General features: G+C 40.8%; 1 long non-coding RNA gene across 1 annotated transcript; it reads left to right on the forward strand.

Annotated features, from left to right (window-relative positions):
- Positions 1–474: 474 nt before the first annotated feature.
- Positions 475–2190, forward strand: LOC118389569 (uncharacterized). Its single transcript, XR_004826767.2, has 4 exons — positions 475–627; positions 785–875; positions 963–1058; positions 1815–2190. It is a non-coding gene; the product is annotated as an uncharacterized LOC118389569 (long non-coding RNA).
- Positions 2191–7687: the final 5497 nt, after the last annotated feature.

Genomic DNA, 7687 nt, shown 5'->3' on the forward strand with positions numbered 1-7687 from the left:
GTAAATACTTTCTTAACCAACAATGTCGTTTTAAGAAAAATAAGTGTTAAGGGCTCGTAAGTAAGCATTTCACTGTAAGGTCTACCTACACCTGTTGTTTTCGGCCTATGTAACAAATACAATATGATTTGACGCTGCTGTCTTGTTCCAGGTCTCTCTTGAATATGAGATATATATTTTTTTTTAACGAGACTAACCTGGTTAAATAAAGTTTCAATAAAATAAATAAAAGGTGCAATGATTGGATTCAAAAATGTGTTATGAATGGATTATGGATACAGCCTTAAAATAAAGTGCTTACCACCATTTATAAATTCAAGTCTATTCAAGCTCCAGGTCACAAATTCAGTTAAATTAACTAGGAAACCATAATATTGACTGAAGTTTTGCCTGGAGAGAGGTCATAAACTTCAGGCTGTGCATGACTGCGGTTATCGCCATGGCTGTAATGTCATTTTGCTTGTTAATCGGCTGTGAGAGGTGTGAATGGGTGGGGCAGGTACAGTAGCAGAAAGAGTATAAAACAGGGCTACAGAGGGCAGAGAGACACCACACTACTACTGACGTCCAGAAGACATCGTCCAGATAAACAGCCATCAATCAGACAGCATCGTCCAACTGAAAGAGGTATTTTTGTTTTCACTGAGAATCTTCTTTGCAAAGGTGTACATAGAAGTGGGCAGGTGTATACAAGTGGACAGGTAGGAATGGATGGAGAGGTGTTGGTGGACATGTGTGTGTGTGTGTGTGTGTGTGTTAACAAGTTGTGCTCTATGTGCTTTAGTAAAGGATGAAGATCCAGAGTATGTTACTGCTGTTCGCTCTAGTGGGTGTCCTGTTAGCAAGCTCCCTCAATGAAAATAACTCTGAGGAAGGTATGTGTTGATTGTAAATGTGTACTACTTTACTGCCCGTGTTTAATCTGATAAAATGTAGTCAAATTAAAAATATTTCTTCCTCAGCTCTCCTGCAGGAGGATGATGTAAAAAATGAAAAGGCTGCCTTTTTGGCAAAGTTGGCAACTCTGAAGACCAGCACCTCAGAAGATGAAGCACCATGTGAGCCATATATCTATTTATTTAAAAAAATATATTTTACCTGCCATCTGGAAATGGAAATGCGCTAAGCTAAATGCTAATAACACTCGTGAAAACTCAAACGTTCATTAAAACACACATGCAGGGTACTGAATTAAAGCTACACTCGTTGTGAATCCAGCCAACAAGTCAGATTTTTAAAATGCTTTTCGGCGAAAGCATGAGAAGCTATTATCTGATAGCATGCAACACCCCGAAATACCTGAAGGGAACGTAAACAAAATAATTAGCATAGCCGGCGCTACACAATGACGGCCTGGGAACAGTGGGTTAACTGCCTGTTCAGGGGCAGAACAACAGATTTGTACCTTGTCAGCTCGGGGGTTTGAACTCACAACCTTCCGGTTACTAGTCCAACGCTCTAACCACTAGGATACCCTGCCGCCCCGCCCCTATCTATCTATCTATCTATCTATCTATCTATCTATGTATCTGTCTATCTGTCTGTCTGTCTGTCTTAGCAACAGTAAATTGTCAACGGGGGTTAGCAGAGGGTGGTAGGAAATGTGGAGGGGGTAACATGGCTAACTCGATCTCTACTGTTAATTAGCATCATGTTCCGTAGAGGGAAAATATTTTTTAAATGGTAGTCAAATACTGGTCTTACAACAGTAAGTTTAAAAGGTAGTCACTTATAATTGTGATTGTCATTTTCAAATGTTTAGCTTTAAAAAAAAGGTATTTTCCATAAAGATGATTTAAAACTGTATTCAACAGTTTGGGGAGAGCTTTGGAACGTAGCCAAGGACCTTATTGGGTGAGAAGCGACCAGCATGGGGATGCCAAGGATCCTTTTCAGTCTCCATATGGAATCAGCTTTGACCTCTGAAGTCATCACTAACATTACCTCAGTGAATCATTCCAACATCCATCCATCAATGATTGTCAAAACAAATAACAGTAATACAGTTAATTGGTACTTTGGTACTGAGAAGAACTCATCAACATTCTGAAGAAAATATGTTTTATCCATGAACATGTACATTATGTCCTGACACATGATAGTTGATTGGTCAACATAGTGGATAAATAATTGTATGGTTGTATGGTTGACGTGTCATATTGTGATCCTCTAATAAACTGTCAAGCATAAGACATGTTTAGACGTTTTTTATTAATCTTACATGTTTAGCAGTGTTTCAATTACATCATACATGTTTCATAATATTGTTTTATTTTGTGTTTCTATTCAGTGTGAACAATGTGAACTTGACCATAATACAGATGCAGTGCATGCAGAGCAAATTACATCAGATTACACTGAGCAGTAACAGTAGTACACATATCCACACACACACACTAGACATACCATCTTGAGTTAGCTTCATTGAGTGAGCTTGATAACAACACTCCCAATTGAGTGAACAGCAGTATGATATCCTGGATCTTCTAATAAGCAACATCCTGAATTCAAAATTGGAAAAAAACATTTGTCACTCATATATTGGTAGACACATTACCCCCATAATGAAAAGGTGAAAACATGTTTATAGGTATTTTAGCTATTTTATTGAAAATGAGAAATATCTCGTTTACATATGTATTCACAACAAATGTTGGAATCACATTTGGCAGTGATTTCAGAGTCTTTCTGGATAGGTCTCTAAGAACTTGCACACCTGGATTGTACAATATTTGCCAATTATATTATTTTTGGGATTCTTCAAGCTCTGTCAAATTGGTTGTTGATCATTGCTAGACAACCATTTTCAAGTCTCGCTATAGATTTTAAAGCAGATTTAAGTCAAAACTGTATCTTGACCACTCAGGAATATTCACTGTCGTCTTGGTAAGCAACTCCAGTGTAGATTTGGCCTGGTGTTTCCCCGTGCCTTTTTTTTCTATCCATGTACCAATAGGTTCCCTTCTTTGTGAGGCATTGGAAAACCTCCCTGGTCTCTGTGGTTGAATCTGTGTTTGAAATTCACTGTTCGACTGAGGGACCTTACAGATAATTGTATGTGCGGGGTACAGAGATGAGGTAGTCATGTAAGAATCTATTATTACACACAGAGTGAGTCCGTGCAACTTATTATGTGACTTAATAAGGACATTTACACTCCTGAACTGATTTAGGCTCGTCATAACAAAGGGGTTGAATACTTACTGACTCAAGACATTTCAGTTGTTCATTTTTTATTAATTTGTGAAGTAAAACAAACAAACATATTTCCACTTGGACATTATGGGGAATTGTGTGTAGGCCAGTGACTAATCTCAATTTAATCCATTTTAATTTCAGGCTGTAACACAATAACATTTGGAAGAATTTGAGGGGTGTGAATAATTTCTGAAGGCACTGTAAATATTTTGTTCTAGAGTTCGTGAAGCAGCTGATAATACTGTCCACTGCTGATGCTGAAACTTCAGATATTCTGAATATTGATTTGTTATTTTCCATAGGAGTGAGAGTTGAGGTCTTGTTTTAAAATCCTTGAGACAGTTCCCTGACAGAGTCTATAAGGACATTTTTAATAATGGTGGATATAAAATTACAGTCTTGAGTTAGAATCCAATTAACTTTTAATTTGGGATGGTTTCTGGACTTTTCAGCTTCTCTCCTTGTTTGTTTGTAGAGGTTTTCCCAAATCAAAAATCAGACAACATTTTTAATAACACAATGAGGTCTACCAAACAAAAACCTGATGGAAAATAATTTATTAGAATGCTGTAAGTACAGGAAAAGTTTGCTCAGTGGGAAATCAATATCCAACAAGTCAATGACAACTGTGTTGAATTTGGACTTTGTGACAGCACCTACAGATTGTCATGACTCCTACTGAAGGTGGCTCCCCTTCCTGTTTGGGATGCGCTCGGCGGTCGTCATCACCGGCCTACTAGCTGCCACTGATCTCTTTCCCCCTTTTCTGTTTATTAGTTGCACCTGTGTTTCGTTTCGGATAATTGGTTGGGCTTTATTTAACAGCCTGCTGGTTGTGCGGGATTATTTTCAGTGTACGTGTGTACACGGCTGTAGGTCATGGTTGTCTGTGTGTTTTTGCTGGACTGTTTAAGTTCCCCGTGTCTGGGGCATTTAACATCAAATCAAATCAAATGTATTGATATAGCCCTTCGTACATCAGCTGATATCTCAAAGTGCTGTACAGAAACCCAGCCTAAAACCCCAAACAGCAAGCAATGCAGGTGTAGAAGCATGGTGGCTCGGAAAAACTCCCTAGAAAGGCCAAAACCTACAAAGAAACCTAGAGAAGAACCAGGCTATATGGGGTGGCCAGTCCTCTTCGGGCTGTGCCGGGTTGAGATTATAACAGAACATGGCCAAGATGTTCAAATGTTCATAGATGACCAGCATGGTCAAATAATAATAATCACAGGCAGAACAGTTTAAACTGGAGCAGCAGCACGGCCAGGTGGACTGGGGACAGCAAGGAGTCATCATGCCAGGTAGTCCTGAGACATGGTCCTAGGGCTCAGGTCCTCAGAGAGAGAGAAAGAAAGTGAGAAAGAGAGAATTAGAGAGAGCATACTAAATTTGCACAGGACACCGGATAGGACAGGAGAAGTACTCCAGATATAACAAACTGACCCTAGCCCCCCGACACATAAACGACTGCAGCATAAATACTGGAGGCTGAGACAGGAGGGGTCAGGAGACACTGTGGCCCCATCCGATGACACTCCGGACAGGGCCAAACAGGAAGGATATAACTCCAACCACTTTGCCAAAGCACAGCCCCCACACCACTAGAGGGATATCTTCAACCACCAACTTACCATCCTGAGACAAGGCCGAGTATAGCCCACAAAGATCTCCGCCACAGCACTACCCAACGGGGTGCTCCAACCCAGACAGGAAGATCACATCAGTGACTCAACCTACTCAAGTGACGCACCCCTCCTAGGGACGAAATGAAAGAGCCCTAGTAAGCCAGTGACTCAGACCCTGTAATAGGGTTAGAGGCAGAAAATCCCAGGGGAAAATGGGGAACTGGCCAGGCAGAGACAGCAAGGGCGGTTCGTTGCTCCAGAGCCTTTCCGTTCACCTTCACACTCCTGGGCCAGACTACACTCAATCATATGACCCACTGAAGAGATGAGTCTTCATTAAAGACTTAAAGGTTGAGACCGAGTTTGCGTCTCTCACATCGGTAGGTAGACCGTTCCATAAAAATGGAGCTCTATAGGAGAAAGCCCTGCCTCCAGCTGTTTGCTTAGAAATTCTAGGGACAATTAGGAGGTCTGCGTCTTGTGACCGTAGCGTACGTGTAGGTATATATGGCAAGACCAAATCAGAGAGATAGGTAAGAGCAAGCCCATGTAACGCTTTGTAGGTTAGCAGTAAAACCTTGAAATCAGCCCTTGCCTTGACAGGAAGCCAGTGTAGGGAGGCTAACACTGGAGTAATATGATCAAATTCTTTGGTTCTAGTCAGGATTCTAGCAGCCGTAATTTTTCTGCATCATTTTTGGACAGAAAGTTTCTGATTTTTGCAATGTTACGTAGATGGAAAAAAAGCTGTCCATGGAACAGTCTTGATATGTTCTTCAAAAGAGAGATCAGGGTCCAGAGTAACGCCGAGGTACTTCACAGTTTTATTTGAGACGACTGTACAACCATTAAGATTAATTGTCAGATTCAATAGAAAATCTCTTTATTTCTTGGGACCTAGAACAAGCATCTCTGTTTTCTCCGAGTTTAAAAGTAGAAAGTTTGCAGCCATCCACTTCCTCATGTCTGAAACACATGCTTCTAGCGAGGGCAATTTTGGGGCTTCACCATGTTTCATTGAAATGTACAGCTGTGGTCATCCGCATAGCAGTGAAAGTTAACATTATGTTTTCGAATGACATCCCCAAGAGGTAAAATATATAGTGAAAACAATAGTGGTCCTAAAACGGAACCTTGAGGAACACTGAAATTTACAGTTGATTTGTCAGAGGACAAACCATTTCACAGAGACAAACTGATATCTTTCCGACAGATAAGATCTAAACCAGGCCAGAACTTCTCCGTGTAGACCAATTTGGGTTTCCAATCTCTCCAAAATAATGTGGTGATCGATGGTATCAAAAGCAGCACTAAGGTCTTGGAGCACGAGGACAGATGCAGAGCATCGGTCTGATGCCATTAAAAGGTAATTTACCACCTTCACAAGTGCAGTCTCAGTACTATGATGGGGTCTAAATCCAGACTGAAGCATTTCGTATACATTGTTTGTCTTCAGGAAGGTAGTGAGTTGCTGCGCAACAGCCTTTTCTAAAAATTTTGAGAGGAATGGAAGATTCAATAGTTTTTTATATTTTCTGGGTCAAGATTTGGCTTTTTCAAGAGAGGCTTTATTACTGCCACTTTTAGTGAGTTTGGTACACCTCTGATGGATAAGAGAGCCGTTTATTATGTTCAACATAGGAGGGCCAAGCACAGGAAGCAGCTCTTTCAGTAGTTTAGTAGGAATAGGGTCCAGTATGCTTCTTGAAGGTTTAGAGGCCATGATTATTTTCATCATTGTGTCAAGAGATATAGTACTAAAACGCTTGAGTGTCTCTCTTGATCCTAGGTCCTGTCAGAGTTGTGCAGACTCAGGACAACTGAGCTTTGAAACGTAATAAAATGGTGGTCCGATAGTCCAGGATTGTGATGAAAAACATTAAGATCCACAACATTTATTCCATGGGACAAAACTAGGTCCAGAGTATGACTGTGACAGTGAGTAGGTCCAGAGACATGTTGGACAAAACCCACTGAGTCGATGATGGCTCCGAAAGCATTTTGGAGTGGGTCTGTGTACTTTTTATGTAAATATTAAAGTTTTGGTTAGCGTCAATTCACCATTGTGGTGCAATTAAAAGTAGCGCTACCCTGAACTCTATGCTTCCTGCGCCTGACTTCTTTCTCCACTACACCCCGGGCGTTACACAGACACTATTTTCTGGATGGAAATTGGTTAAAGGGACAATCAGCAGTTGCTATATACATTTTTGAGTTGAAGCGGAGCTAAAGAGAGAAAGGAAGAGTAGAGTTCACAGAAGGCAAGCTGTTGGGTTGAGTCTGGGAGCTATTTTAACAGCCACAGTTTTAGTGTCGGTTGCTTTGACGGTTAATGAACCATGTAAAGACGATAGATTGACAGTTAGCATAGAATGGGTTGCTAAATGTGAAGACACAAGAATACACACAAGAATACATTGGGATAAAGTCAATACTAACACTACAAATACTAGACAGGTCACAAATACTAGACAGGTCACTAATCACAAAGGTACAGTGATATGGGTGGAGCCACATGAACACCGAACTAGCACATTGGACGTAGGTTGTTCTAAACAAGGTGTGGTTTTATTACAGACAGGAGTGTGGAAGGAACGTAATAATACTGAGAGTTTACTGAAGAAAGCTAGATTTTCTCTGTTGCCACGGGTACATGCCATGTGCCAGGGTTCAAGATCAGCAGAAGCTCAGTCGATAACTTTCAGATTAATGTTACCAGAACTCAAAACATTTAAGGAGGTTGATAAAGTGGACACAACCAGTGCTGACGATGGAGCAGCAAAGGATGGTGTAGGGGATATGCTATCTCGTAAAAGGAGGTTGTATTCACCTGTAATGCCCTTGAGTACAGCAATGAGGGG

The sequence above is a fragment of the Oncorhynchus keta genome, chromosome 10, assembly GCF_023373465.1.
Source record: "Oncorhynchus keta strain PuntledgeMale-10-30-2019 chromosome 10, Oket_V2, whole genome shotgun sequence".
NCBI lineage: Eukaryota > Metazoa > Chordata > Actinopteri > Salmoniformes > Salmonidae > Oncorhynchus > Oncorhynchus keta.